The 14,870-nt window shown below is 35.5% G+C and overlaps 1 long non-coding RNA gene across 1 annotated transcript; it reads left to right on the top strand.

Moving 5' to 3' along the window:
• Positions 1 to 6,113: 6,113 nt before the first annotated feature.
• On the top strand, positions 6,114 to 14,392 carry LOC145275066 (uncharacterized; the record flags this gene model as incomplete). Its single annotated transcript, XR_013867041.1, has 2 exons — positions 6,114 to 6,303; positions 14,261 to 14,392. It is a non-coding gene; the product is annotated as an uncharacterized LOC145275066 (long non-coding RNA).
• Between the last annotated feature and the right edge of the window lie 478 nt (positions 14,393 to 14,870).

The following is a 14,870-nucleotide window of genomic DNA, read 5'->3' as shown; positions in this document are numbered from 1 at the left end:
ACCTCAACCCTTGAACTCTTTTGCACCAACCAATGTTCACAGCAAAATAATAAATTTTAACATGCCAGGGAAACCTGGGATAGATTACATATCATATCTCGTCCTCTCAATATTTTAAAATATCTACGTACATTTTTATATATTTTTTAAGCAAGTGATTTTTTTGCATTTATATATATATATATATATATATATATATATATATATACATATATCTATAAGCAAGTCAAAATACGTTGATTTTCTTTATATTTTTGTAAAGAAAAGCGCTTTAAAAAACAAATATTGCATAATTTGCAATTAAACCTGTTTTTTTTTTTAATTTGGTCTTTGCTCCTTTAATTGAAAAAAAAATAGGGTTTGAATTACATTTTTCAAGTAGTTATAAGCTTCGAAAAATAGTAAGTTGAATTATTAAAGTTCTGATCATCATTTTTAATGGCCACGTTCTGATACACCGACCCATACATAAACCTGAAGATCCCCAAATTCTTTAAAATAACATAAGACATACCCCACCCCAAGATCTTCCCATATAATATATAATTCTTTATAGCAACCTCTACAATTACGCGTATTACATTAAATCTCCATCACACATCCAAATATAACCTACACTTCTTCATAACGCGCAACTATCATTAATAACAAACATTAATAGGTCCCCTTTAAAAACTAAAAAAAATATGGACTCTACTAGTTAAATACATAATATTTATATATGTACCAATAACCTTTAAATAAACATGTATGCATCCAATTTTAAACTTAATCGATCTCATACGATCTCCTTTCAAGACCCATAAGCATCATTAGACTGGCAATGCTGTAAAAGTATCCCACCCGAACATATATACTCCAGCCATATCACAGCGATAACAAATTTATATTGACCCACTAAATTTGATACCGCTGCGAAGTCTCTTCCACCGAGAAAGATAACCCTTTTTTTCATAACCCTTACCCAGGTAAGAAATTACGCTTATCATAATGGGTTTATACTTACATACAATAATTTACGTTTGATTTAAATGGTTTTAAAACTCCTAACCTTTAACTACAAAGATACACCCCACAATCAATATTTAACACACTTAGCATTCAATAAACTTCACCACGCACCAATACTCCTAAATGTCAATACTACCTCGTAGCAGCAATGCATACAAAGTCCACTTGAAACAATTATATTAAAATAAAGATACTTAACTATGGTGAAAACCCTTATTAATATACAGTCCGCCTTCACTGAAACGGTACTTTTTTATTTAGTTGTCCTCATTATTTCATTCAATACTGATGTATACTTTTTATAATCTAAATGTTTCTAAGCCGCTTATTGTTTGTGTATACATATATTTGTATGATGTCTGCTTTTTTCTCTTCTGAGGAGAAGGATTTAGCTTCGAAATGCCGAGGTTCTAAAGGGGTTTTCTTCCATTTTTCTCATTTTCTTTCAATTTCATAATATAATAAAGATTTATTTTACTTTTATTTTTAATCGTTTTTATTATATATATATATATATATATATATATATATATATATATATATTTAAATAAGGGAGTAGTCACCAACAATATGTATTTTTAAACATTATTTTATTATTCCGTGTCTTGGTTTTTCATTGAGAATTATGTTTGGATCATTGTAATAATGTTTTTAAGTCATTGAAATAGTTTTTACGCGCGTTTGAGACGTTCTGTGAAGCGTCCTTGTCAGAAATTATATTCAAATGTGTTGGAGATGTAAAAATGGCGATTTTCCTAGTTCATTTGAAGTGTTTCCAAGGAGTGGAGGCTTGTAAGTGTTTATTATTCATTGGCATGTTCAATTTTTATTATTCTTTTATTGGGCTTGTCGAGGCCGCTGACCTGGCTGTAGTCACTCTCTCTTTCTTCTAGTATTTTTTCTTGTGGGGTAGGGTGTATGTGTGTGTATGTGTGTGTGTGCGTGCGTGTGCGTGTGTGTGTTGAGAATGTGTATACTGTTTTATAGTATTATAAGGTTATTTGTTTCCTTAGGAAGGTGACTGTGATCCGAGGTCGTTACTAATGTGTATGTGTGAGGAGGGGGGCAGCTCTTCTGAAATAAGGGTAGGGGTGCTTTCATTCTATTTTGATATTTATTTTTTGGATTCTTGGATTTTAGTATTGTGATTTTTCGTTTTAGTCTTTTCGGGTATTCCTTGTTTAGGATGCAACAAATCCTACATAGGCGCCACCAAAACTTTCAGCAATAGAGTGGCCTTACATAAGAGCAACATCAAAATTGCAGATAACAGAAACCTCTATGCTTCAAAACACGTACACACATGCAGTGGAAACAGCTTCAAAATAATGCCAATCTTCCAAACAGACAATTATTTTTATTTACTTACACAGGAAAAAACTTCATCACCAGATTCACTCCTGGACTGAACAGAGCCTAATAATATCATCACACAAAAACATGAAATGCAAGGTACACTCGCATGCACATCCATACACTTACACATATACACACCCAGGCATAAATCAGAACCGACACATTAAAACACACACACGTGTGCGCATACAACCACACACAGACATAACACCCCTATCTCTAATACAACACACTGAACAATACCAACCCTACTTAACCTCGAAACCAACAACACTAGGAAACACCTAAAACCATAGTATAATATATGTTCCAACACCTCGCTCCCTCCTCAGTCAGTGGAGGAGAACCCCCTCATGACTGAAACAACTATCATCCCTTCTATCATCCCCCTCCCACACCTATACCCCCTCCAATTGCCCCCCTCTGGGGAACAATATCTTCCCCACACTAGGAACCGATCCTGGGTCTGGCAATACCCACATTGGGAGACAAATAAATAGAAACATTAAAAAATCCCCAATACATATATTAAATACACCCCTCTTTCTAAACAAACATAATATAAGGAATACCCGAAAAGACTAAAACGAAAAATCACAATACTAAAATCTAAGAATCCAAAAAAATAAATATCAAAATAGAATGAAAGCACCACTACCCTTATTTCAGAAGAGCTGCCCCCCTCCTCACACATGCACATTAGTAACGACCTCGAATCACAGTCACCTTCCTAAGGAAACAAATAACCTAATAATACTATAAAACAGTATACACATTCTCAAACCAATAAAAGCAAACACACACACGCACACACACACGCGCGCACACACATACACACACACACCCTACCCCACCCTAAAGGAAAAGAAAAAACACTAGAAGAAAGAGAGAGTGACTACAGCCAGGTCAGCGGCCTCGACAAGCCCAATAAAAGAGTAATAAAAATTGAACATGCCAATGAATAATAAACACTTACAAGCCTCCACCCCTTGGAAACACTTCAAATGAACTAGGAAAATCGCCATTTTTACATCTCCAACACATTTGAAAATAATTTCTGACAAGGACGCTTCACAGAACGTCTCAAACGCGCGTAAAAACGATTTCAATGACTTAAAAACATTATTACAATGATCCAAACATAATTCTCAATGAAAAACCAAGACACGGCATAATAAAATAATGTTAAAAAATACACATTGTTGGTGACTACTCCCTTATTTTAATAGACATCTTTCTTTCGTTGGAATTTCTAAATCCATTTTATATATATTAATGGTGGATGTTCTGACAAACTACAAGCACTTGTACCCCCTGCGACGTAAACTCAAAAGGCAGCAAAATCCCACCCCTACACAGCAGATATCCCGAGATTTAAGAAAGCCTGCTTCTCCAATAGTTTCTTTCCCAGAACTACTACATTTGGAACTTCCGGAATTATGCTTTCCCAACTGTACTGACATGCAGAAGTTCAAGTATAGTGTAAACAGACATCTTTCTGCTCATCTCCCTCCATAGTATCCCTGCAACTTGTCTTCGATAGTAGCCTCCTACATCAAAGTGGTACTGAGACTTGTTTGGGGTAAAAAAGTGAATAAAACACACACACACACACACACACACACACACATATATATATATATATATATATATATATATATATATATAAATGACAAAAGTCTATATATCAAATTTAAAGACATTGACCATCTTCTTTTCAGTATGTTTGACATGCTCAATATTTGACAGCACCCGTTTCGTAGCGCAAAATAATTGATTTAATTATTATACCAATCAATGAATTAATTTTATTTAATTATTATACCAATCAATGAATTAAGTTTGCCCTTAAGAAAAAGCACTTATCGAATTTAAAATAAAATAAATGTATTCGAGCATGATTACAAAATCAGATAGCTGAGAAAGAAATTACCGTTTTCCCTTTATTACGCCATCTTTAAGTGAAACAGTGCTGTGTATATTTATATATATATTTATATACACGCATACATATGTATATATAGGTATATGTATATATATATATATGTGTTAATATATATAGATGTATATGCATATATACATATATGTATGTGGTGTATATATATATATGTGTGTATATTTTTTTTATATATGTGCATATATGTGTATGAATATATATTTTCATATATGTATCTGTAACGTGCTGGAGGAGATTTTGTCTGTTGCACGTATATCTTATTTCGTGTATCTCTTTGTCTGCATCTATGTATGTAATTTGGATACATCTCGTGTGTGTGTGTCTGTGTGTGTGTGTGTGTGTGTGTGTGTGTGTGTGTGTGTGTGTGTGTGTGCATATATACGCGATAAAGTTCACCATTCCTTTATTCTGTCTTGGTCTTCTGTGATCGATTCTTCGGATCACTGGTCGATGAGCTGTAAGGAACATCTAACCTGAAAATATGACGCCGATTTTCTGGCACGGATTGCTTTATTTCGTCGAGGAAAGAACTGGGGAAACTATCGTATTGTTGACTCAAGCTTTTTTCGTTTCTCTTTTCGACGCATTTTTGCGCTAAATCTCGACTCGTCTGTTCCGCGCAAAATCGGAAACCAGACTGAACTTGCATGGGAAGAAAAAAGATATTTTCCTCTCATCTTTCCTGCACTCTCTGTTTCTTTTTTTAAACGTTTATTTCACACGAACCGAATGACCTATTTCAAATGCCACCGTGAACCCTAGCTATAGCGTTTGACATGCATCAACCTCAACCCTTGAACTCTTTTGCACCAACCAATGTTCACAGCAAAATAATAAATTTTAACATGCCAGGGAAACCTGGGATAGATTACATATCATATCTCGTCCTCTCAATATTTTAAAATATCTACGTACATTTTTATATAATCGCTTTATAATTTCTTTGCCTACTTCAAGTCAAGAAAAGATTAGAAATCCTCATTATATTGTAAAATTTTTCCATTTAATTTTTTTACATTACATTTAACCCCAAACAAGGCACATTGCCACTTTGATGTAGGGGGCTACTATCAGGGGCATAAGCTACAGAGGTACTATGTGGGGAGTTGGAGAGCAAGATGTCGGTTCATGTTACACTTGAACTTCTGCATATCAGTTGGGGAAGCAGGAACCCGGAAGGAAATTCCAAAGTCTAGTTGTTGTGGAGAAGAAACAGTTGGAGTAGAAGGCTCTCTTACATCTAGTGATCTCAACTGTGAAGGAGTTGGATTTTGCTGCTTTTCGGGTTTGTCGGGGGTATTTACGTCGAGGGAGTACAAGTGCTTGCAGTTCTTCGGAGCATTCACCGATAAATCCAGGATAAAATGAAACGAATTTTTTTAGCTTTACATTTGTTGGTAATTAATAATTTTTATTAAACTTCTAAATACTTGTAATATTTGCAAAAGTGTTATATACATGTAAAAGAAAAAGGAAAACCAAATTAGAAATGAATTACATCAAACATGAATTACTTATAAATTGTTATGTAAATTAGGCACACAAATAGCTATGTTCGAACCCTTACTCTCTATATAATTAATTTAATTAAGTTATCAATTTAAATAATTGAGCCATTTTGATGTTAATAGAATAGTAATAAACACAAAATGCACGGAAAATATGGTAAGTATTGATAAATAATGTAATAAATGAAAGGGAATGAAGACAAATACTCTACAACTGATTTGGAAAAGTTTCTTCATTTTTAGTTTTTTAAATTAGTTTTTCTTTATCAAAATGCTAATATCTACTTGTAATGTTTACTTGTAGATACAATTATGGATGAAAACTCAGCGGCACTTGATTACACAAAGGACAAATCAATTGAAGATCAAACTGCTTATGCCAGTAATTTCAAGGCACACAAAAAAGGAATCAGTAAAGAAGAAATGGTGCAAGCCTATTCTGAATGGAGCAAAAATGGAAAATATGAAGCCGTAAGTGGTTTGGACTGTCAGTTGCTCTTTCCTACGTGTTTTAGGTAACCCCGAGTTTATCAGAAGGTGTTTTTATATTATCAAATTGATTCGGGCCACGCCAGAATGAACAATTCCTAAAAGGACGCGTTTGCTTTAAAACAGCTCCAATGTTTACTTCCAGTTAAGAAGACAATACGTCAAACATACGTATTTGTAACTTTACCATCGTCAATTGTTTTTATTATAAACTAGTGGGGGGTACCCGGCGTTGCCCGGGTGTTTAGAGGTGTGTGTGTGTGTGTGTGTGTGTGTGCTCGGGGTGTTAATCAAAACATAAGAATAAGCGAAGTAAATATTTTAAAGCTTAAAAAATCGAAAAAAAAAACACAAAAAAACTAACGTACGGCAAACGAACGATGTTAAGTGTAAAAATCGGACAAACAAAAAAAAAAGAAAACGCGAAAAAGAAAACAGAAAATGAACGTAAAAACTTCTTTAAAAAATCTGAAAAATAAAAACAAAAAAACACGTGAAAATGGCTTAAAAAACCCTGGGGGTACCCGGCGTTGCCCGGGTGTTTCGAGGTGTGTGTGCTCGAGCGGGGGTGGGGTGTTAATCAAAACATAAGAATAAGGGAAGTAAATATATCGAAAAAAATGCAAAAAAGAACTAACGTAAGGCAAACGAACGATGTTAAATGTAAAAATGGGAAAAACAAAAAAGAAAACGCGACACAGAAACCCGAACGTTAAAACTTCGTTAAAAAATCTTTAAAATACCCCCCCAAAAAAAACACGTGAAATGGCTTAAATTCCCCGGTTTCAATATTGAAATGTAAAAACTCGGAAAAAAAAGACATCTCACACCACGATTCCAACCCAAAACCTTTAGATAATAAGGCTGCGCTCTAAGCAACTGAGCTTAGACGACGTCGACGAAATTGTGTCTGCTTTTTAATATTTAAAGTAAATCATGTTCCGACGTCGTATGACGCATGCGTAGAAGCGAACTTGTCATGAGAGGACGGTTTTTGCTTACCTCTCCCTGTAGAAAACTGATGATTTTAGGGTGAAGAAATTAATGTTTTTGACCAATTTTCCGATATTTGTCGGGCGAAGATTGGATCTTTAAAATGATACCGATCTCGTGAAAATCCGTGACCCGTGTCGAAAGTTTTTTCGAGACATACAAACACACATACATACATACATACATACATGCAAACATACATACACACATTTTCGCTTTTATATATGTAGATGGGGATTTAGTTGCATAAAGTTTTCTTAATTACCTAAATAATTACCGAGTTATATTTTAAAATCACTTTGTTTTGTAAATATTTGAGGTTTATAAAAGATGAAAAATATATTCTTTCTTTACAAAATTTCGTTATGTAAACAACATTTATAAACAACCGAAACAAATATATTATAACCAACATTTACAAAAAGGTTTTGAAAACAATTTTCAGAAAAATATTTTTTAAATGTTGTATTTAAAATTACGTTTTAACATTAGAATTTTGCCAAAATAATCTTTTATTGATCCTAAGCAACAAAATGTGTCTGTTTGATTGTCACTCATTCAGGCATGCCGTCAGTCTCTTTAGTCGTCAGGTTCCCTTTCCTGTGTGTAATTTTAAACGAATTATGTTTTTATTATACCTTATTGGTCTGCCAGCATTTGGAGGTTTAAATATTTCAATATTGGCTTAGAAACTAGATCTATTGCAAACCTAGGATTGCATGCACTTATTCTTTGTCTATTATCTAAGTACAGAGGTAACAACAGGAACAATTCAAACACAAAGTGTCTGACCTTGGTACCTGACTAGAACAACAAACCTCGTCCTATTATCTATTTCTTTTTATTTGGGTAACTTAAAAACATTTTTTTGTAACTTGCCTAGACTGGAATGCTCTTGCTCTAACAGATTAAAGAATAAAGTTTGATAGCTTGTCTGGTTACTGTTTTTGATTGATATTGCAACTCTACCTCTTAGCTTTTTATCAATAGTGATATAATAATATAATACTGGCTATAGAAAGTAAGCCACAACACCGGAAAGACTACTTGTGTGAATTTTATCTTCTCACATACAATAAACCAAACCTTATTTTTTATTCAGTCTAAAGTCAATATTACTGACAATTGTGAACGGGTTCCTTATTCCAGGTCACCAACTGTGACCTTTCAGGGTCGCTGGTAACAGGTATGAACCCTCACACACGGATCGTGATCGTCTTTCGCAGTTCTCTCGGCACAGCGGTATCTGATTGGTCCGTATCAGCGTCGATGTCACCTTCGGTTGATATTCCGTATCACGCTGGAGTGAAGAGATTTCATGCACACAAAAGCAAGACAAACTCAGATATCTCTATTCTAGAAGTTCATTCAACTCAAATTTACAAAATTTAAACTTATATATAATGTCCAATGTTAATTTCTTACAAAACACACTATTAAATCTTACTCTTCGTGTTTTGTGGTGGCGACGGTCGAGAAAGGGGAAGGTGCGACGGCTTCTCTCTGATTAGTGTTAAATTCTCTCGAGATCCAGTTCAACTCACTGATTTCTGGCGTGAGCATTCGCTTATATTGGAAGGTGATAGGATAGGTAGGGTCGCTTACTAGACGAATCACCAATCAGCACGTCATTCCGAGGAACTCTCGATCTAAGGCGTGTGTGCTGGTGAATCAGTGAATTTTCGCAGGTTTAAGTTCTAACGATCTCGTGATGTCAAAATGCCATCGAATTTGTCACTTTTCCCCAACAATAAAAACTATATGCCTATTTTACAAAACACAATAAATTCATAATTTAACTCTTCCTTTCAGCCAGGTTACCCGCCGCTGCCAAGGCACCCAATAATGCTTAACAGTTAATACCAGCATAGTTGCTCGGCCTTACTCAGTGTTTCGGGGATCTTAATCACCCCCAATCGAGAGCTCTACCGCTCCCAGAGGCGGTCACGCTACACAATTAGAACAATGAGAAAACGACAGAACCAGGCAATCTAAGAAAACAATCAAATTGCAACCACTTTCGTCCTTCGATAATGTAGAATGCTTCCTTACTGTAAACTCCTCAGATATTCTGGATTTAATCAAAATTATTCTACATTACTCAATCTTTTAAAATAGTTTTTACTGGACGAATACTTAACATAATTAAATCATTTTTAAATAAGAGAAAAATCCAGGTTATCTTCGATGGTCGTACGTCAAAACAATATAATATAAATGCTGGTGTACATCAGAGGTCGATCTTTGGACCCTAATTGTTCAAAATTACCTCTCTGATAAAAGAGTGATGAGTATATTTACTGACGACACCACGCTCTATAACAAACAGTAAGGGAAAACGAATAAACACATATTTAATGCAATGGTGGAAATCCTAGAAGAAGACCTCCAGTCTGTAGTGGAATGGGAAAAAATGGATGGTCACATTCAATGTTGCTAAGACTAAGCTTCGTCCCTTTAATAATTACAATAAACCTGCTCAACTACTAATAGTCATGGCTATTCAAACTCCTCGGCTAGAACAGATATATTAACAGCATTGCCAATGTAGTTGAAAGAAAGGTGGGCTGGTTTTATTTGCTTACTCACGAGAGCAAATTAGACATGACGCCGTTTTTTAATGCTGAGAGGAGGAGGGGGAATGGACCAGCTCCCAAGATGTCGGAAATGGGAGCTGCATAGTGAGAGTCTCTTTGTATATAGGGTTGCTCCTACATTGACTAGAATCTCATTGCCACAAGGGCAATGGTCCCCGCCTGCAGCATCCGCCGGAACAGACACCACACCCCGATCCCGGCCCAAAGGCCAAACCCTATGTGAAGAAAAAGCTGGGCTTTCTCTACCGTGCTAGAGTTATTTATGCTTAAGAGTATCCTATACCTCTATAAGGCCCTCATTCGTCCATGGATGGGGTATTGTTGCCACATTTAGGCTGGTGTATCTCCCTCTTAGAAAGGATTCAAAATAGAGTCGCCAACCTAACATGTTCCGCAATATACACTGTTCCATCGACGAACTGTTGCATCACTCTACCTAATCATGGAAATATTTTAATGGTAGATGCTTCGACGAACTACAAGCTCTTGTACCCATTTGACGTAAACGCCTTCGACAAATCCGACAAGCAGCAAAATTCCATGTGCATGTGTCTGTCAGAGTCTTTCCAACAAAGTGGAAGATAACCAGACATGTTAAAGATTTTAGACGGGATGGAGGAGTGCAGATTAGTTTCATTTAGTGCTAAAATATCCAGGGAATTTGCAGGCGAAATGATTCTAAATCATCTAAGTCATCCGATATTTGTAAATGCGAGCCTCAAGTGCGGAGGCGAATTGTTGATCGAGTGTGTGTTAGGTTTGAACGTTATTTTGGATTGAGGTTTCATTTTATTTTATTTCGTAGTTTCAGATTTAGAGTGAGGTGCTTGGCAAAACGGATGCATAGCCACTATCATGCAATACAAGAAGATTATCAGCCAACTCCTCATCCACAGGAGTGTGGCCTCGGGAATGCTCACCAGAGATGAGTGCAAGGTCCCTTTCCTAGCGCGACATTGCACTACAAATATCCCGATATTATACAACTGATGATAGAGCAACCCCTTTAATCGCTACAAAAGAAATAGGACCCCTGTACTGTCAGTCGGAAACAGCAGGCAGCAGCTGTAAAAACCGGTACCCTCGCATCTGTCACACAGGAGTGGTCCAGTCAAATCATATTAGCATACATGGTAAACAAGCACCTCCATGAAGCCCAGGTATAGGAGAAGAGAATGAGGCGGATGTGGCGGACGGTATTCCTTGCCTTAGTCAGGAAACAAGGCTAAGCACGAGGCGTCTCTAATGCGTCCCTATGACCGCACCTCTGTTCCTGACTAATAGGCAAATAAAAAGCATGAAAGCCGGGCGATAGGCCGAGGCTATCTACGCCTTAAGCAGTTTAGGTTTGCAAACCGGTGATTGAATCGAGTCACCAACTCTAGTGAGGTTGTTGTCTAGAACTGAGAAGGCCTCCTTCTTTTGTTTGGTGTTAAAACGTATGAGGTCAGTGGCACAGGTTTACATATCGGAGTTTTTTCAATCCTAGATGGATGATATGATCGGACCAGATCTATGGGTCCATCCACATCAAGAGGGTTATCCCTAGTTTCAAAGCCAGACATTCCTATGCCCCCGTATGGGTAGTTAGAAGTAATAGTTAGTATCAAAGAGAATTAGTATCTGCTTTGAAGCTACACTCCTCAGAATAGGACTAAGATTGGAAGATGTAGATAACCTAATGATCATCTCTACGAACACACTGTACACTGGATAAGAGAAGTGAATGTCACACTTATAACATTCAAGGCTTTTGACAATGTCTGGCATGAAACATTTCTAATTAGAAATAATTTGTACAGTATTACTAGGTTAATATTCGAGCTAATCAGTTCCTTCCTTAAAATATCTAGGTCCCCCTCGATGGCCTTTATCAAAACATCTTATTAATCACGGTGTGTACCACGAATCAAAACTTGTATCTTTATTATCCTGATTTCCATAAATAAGCTCTCCGTATATTTCCTGATAATACCATCATCTATTCTCTACATGGATGGTTACAGTCAATGCTACAAACCAAACTCCTTTTTTTTACAATAGGAAGCATTTTTAATCACCGATTTCCATAACTGATAGCACCTTTCACAAGAAGAGAATTAAATAAAATGTATTCACTATAAAAATAAAATATAATATTTACGTAGAAAAGGCATACGTAAAAATATGTTGGTATTTACTCGTTATGAAATATTTTCTTCGTTTTGATCACTTATCTAACATAGAAACAATAAAAGTAAATTGCTTTCAATACAGGTTATAGCATTACTGTAAAACAACAATTTAAATAATTGCTAAAAATAAGTTATATCAACTATCAATTATATAGAAATTGTTTAAAAGGCCAACTAGATTAATATTTTTGTAAACTTATCCTTTTTTATTCAAGTAGCAGTGATATCAGTGCAAGACCTCTCTTGTTTTAAGTATCGAAGTTGTACTAATTGCACGGAAAGACAGCTTATATTTTATTTAAGTATTATTGATTGCAGTGCGAGACATTGGGGTTTTACATAGTAGTGAACGCAAGTGAGGGGACAACCCATGGTTTCTTTAATTTTAGTAATGATCGTGGAGAGAGAAAGACTACTTATCTATTTATTCAATCAATAATGAACCCAACAGAAAACGATTCATCGTTCAATTATTCAAGTAGCAATAATCAGAACAGAAAACAATTCATGCTTACAGTCGTTAAACACGCTATCTGATAGAATATTTATTTTAGGCTACCTTTATAAGCAAAGTTAATCCTAGAGTCTAAACAATTCATGTAGAAATGATCGCATAGAGCGGAAACACTTAGTTTTTCTTTCAACCCGCAATGGTCGCATTGCCGGACAGCTTTTTAATCATTTAAGTAGTAGCGATTACAGAGACACCTCATGCTGTGCCAATTCAAGTCGCAGTAGTTGCAGATGGATACAACTCATGCAATACTTATCAAAACAGTAGTTATAACAAGGGAAGATAACTCATGCTTTTCTCATTAAAGTAGCAATAATCGCAGTGGGAGAGGACTTATGTACTAGGATTGCAGACAGAGACAGATATTTATTCTTCACAGGCAAACACACATCATGTCTGATTTATTCAAGTGGAGACGGCTGAGTTTAATGTTTCAAGTAGTAGCGATCGCATAATAAACGAATTCATGGTTTACTTTTTCAAGTAGTAAATGCACCAGGATTTGGCGACATATAATCTACTTATAATAGTAAGAATCGGAGGTAGAGAGATAGCAATAGATTCAAATAATAGATAAGACAGCTAATACTGACATTATGATCGGTCGTTTACTGGTTGAGAAACGCTCTAGGAACGGCAACCAGCTTTCCTGGAGGATAAACGATAAAATGACACGCACATAGACGATAGATCCACTAAGGTGGTTGACTTGACGTCGGCTACATTTGCTCAGATCTTTATGGTAGGCTAATGGGCGGCATTTTACTGTCGTTAATTGGGAGGATTTATTGCTAAAATTGAACGCTGCATAAAATAAGCGAACAAAGCATCTGTTTTATAAAAATAACATGATTTATTATTAACACTTAAAACTGGCGGAGCATATTTAAATCCAGTTATGGTAGATTCAGGTCTGTCGCGGACTGCGCAAACTGTTATGAGCATTTGTCGCGCACAGAATTTAGGCGTCGATTGTCTAAAAACAATACAATTCTCTTGTCTTTCTTCATTGAAAGATATAGAAATAAAGAGAGAAAGATAGATAGAGAGGCATTCATACATAAGCATTGAATATTGTTTAGTTTCTGTAGGTCTCAATGGCATGTTCTTTTGTGTTTGACCTTTCAAATATGATACCTCAGATCGTTTGACTTGGTTGAATATTATAAACAACTGTCACTCTTGGCTCGAATCATGCCGGACTGACAACAGTTACTGAAGCTGTCACTTAAGTTAAGTAATGAATATAGCAAGTGAAGACAACTTATGCTTCATATATTCAAATAGTTGTGATTTTAAAGGGGAGGTAACACATGTTTTACTTATTCAAGTAGTAGTAATTACATAGGAGAAAGAACTTATACTTATTTAAGTAGCACTGATATCAAAGGGAAACTAATGTTTTAGTCATTGCAAATATACAAGATCAACCATTGACATGAAAAGGAACATCTTACCATAATTTGACGCGGTTTACATCCATGTACAAGCAGTAGATATACTGTACGATTTAATTGTTATATTTTACGGCATATCAACCCTTTCGTGTGCCATTTATCACATTGTTTTTTTTTTCTTACCTCTATAATTTAAAACACTTTTTCATTAACTTTAAATTCACAGTATTTCTGGCTTCGTGATATATTATCTCTTTTCTGCAGGATTTGAACCCCACGCGATATCGGGGCCCAATAATAGCATCTGCGGCTCTTGCAGAGTGTTTCAAGAAAACGGATCGTTCATCTCAGCGGATTTTAGATGTGGCTGCTGGAAGTGGACGGCTTGGAGAAGAGGTCAGTTGAAAAGTTTTTATTATAAGAACTCTTAAAAGTGAAACACTTAACATAAAATGTGGCCATGGTTAAAGGGAGCACACTGTTAACTTTGCATATCACGTTTTACTTTAATCGAGGCTGTTTGGTCATTAGAATTTAAAATATTGTGAAAGACATGAATCAATTTTTATCTTGCTAAAATATATCATATCAAATATCATAAGATTAACAGTCTCAGAAACGGAAAAAAATAATTCACCGAACAATGTTTGTCCCCTTGATGAAATGTAAACAAACATATGTCTAGTAGTTCAAATATTTTTCTTTCTTTCTTGTTTTATAAACCATTTCTAATTGAGTTAATTTGTATCATTGTAGACTTATAATATTGCTTCCACATTAATCTATGGAATCTCTTGTTGTTAATAGAAAGAGCATTTTCCCACAAAATAGTTATATTGATCTCTTGAGCCTACCTTGCACGTATTTCTGATTA

Source organism: Euprymna scolopes, unplaced genomic scaffold, assembly GCF_053919585.1.
Source record: "Euprymna scolopes isolate OS-2025 unplaced genomic scaffold, ASM5391958v1 sca568, whole genome shotgun sequence".
Taxonomy (NCBI): domain Eukaryota; kingdom Metazoa; phylum Mollusca; class Cephalopoda; order Sepiida; family Sepiolidae; genus Euprymna; species Euprymna scolopes.
The sequence above is the reverse complement of the archived record's forward strand: the minus strand, read 5'-3'. Positions and strand labels throughout refer to the sequence as shown.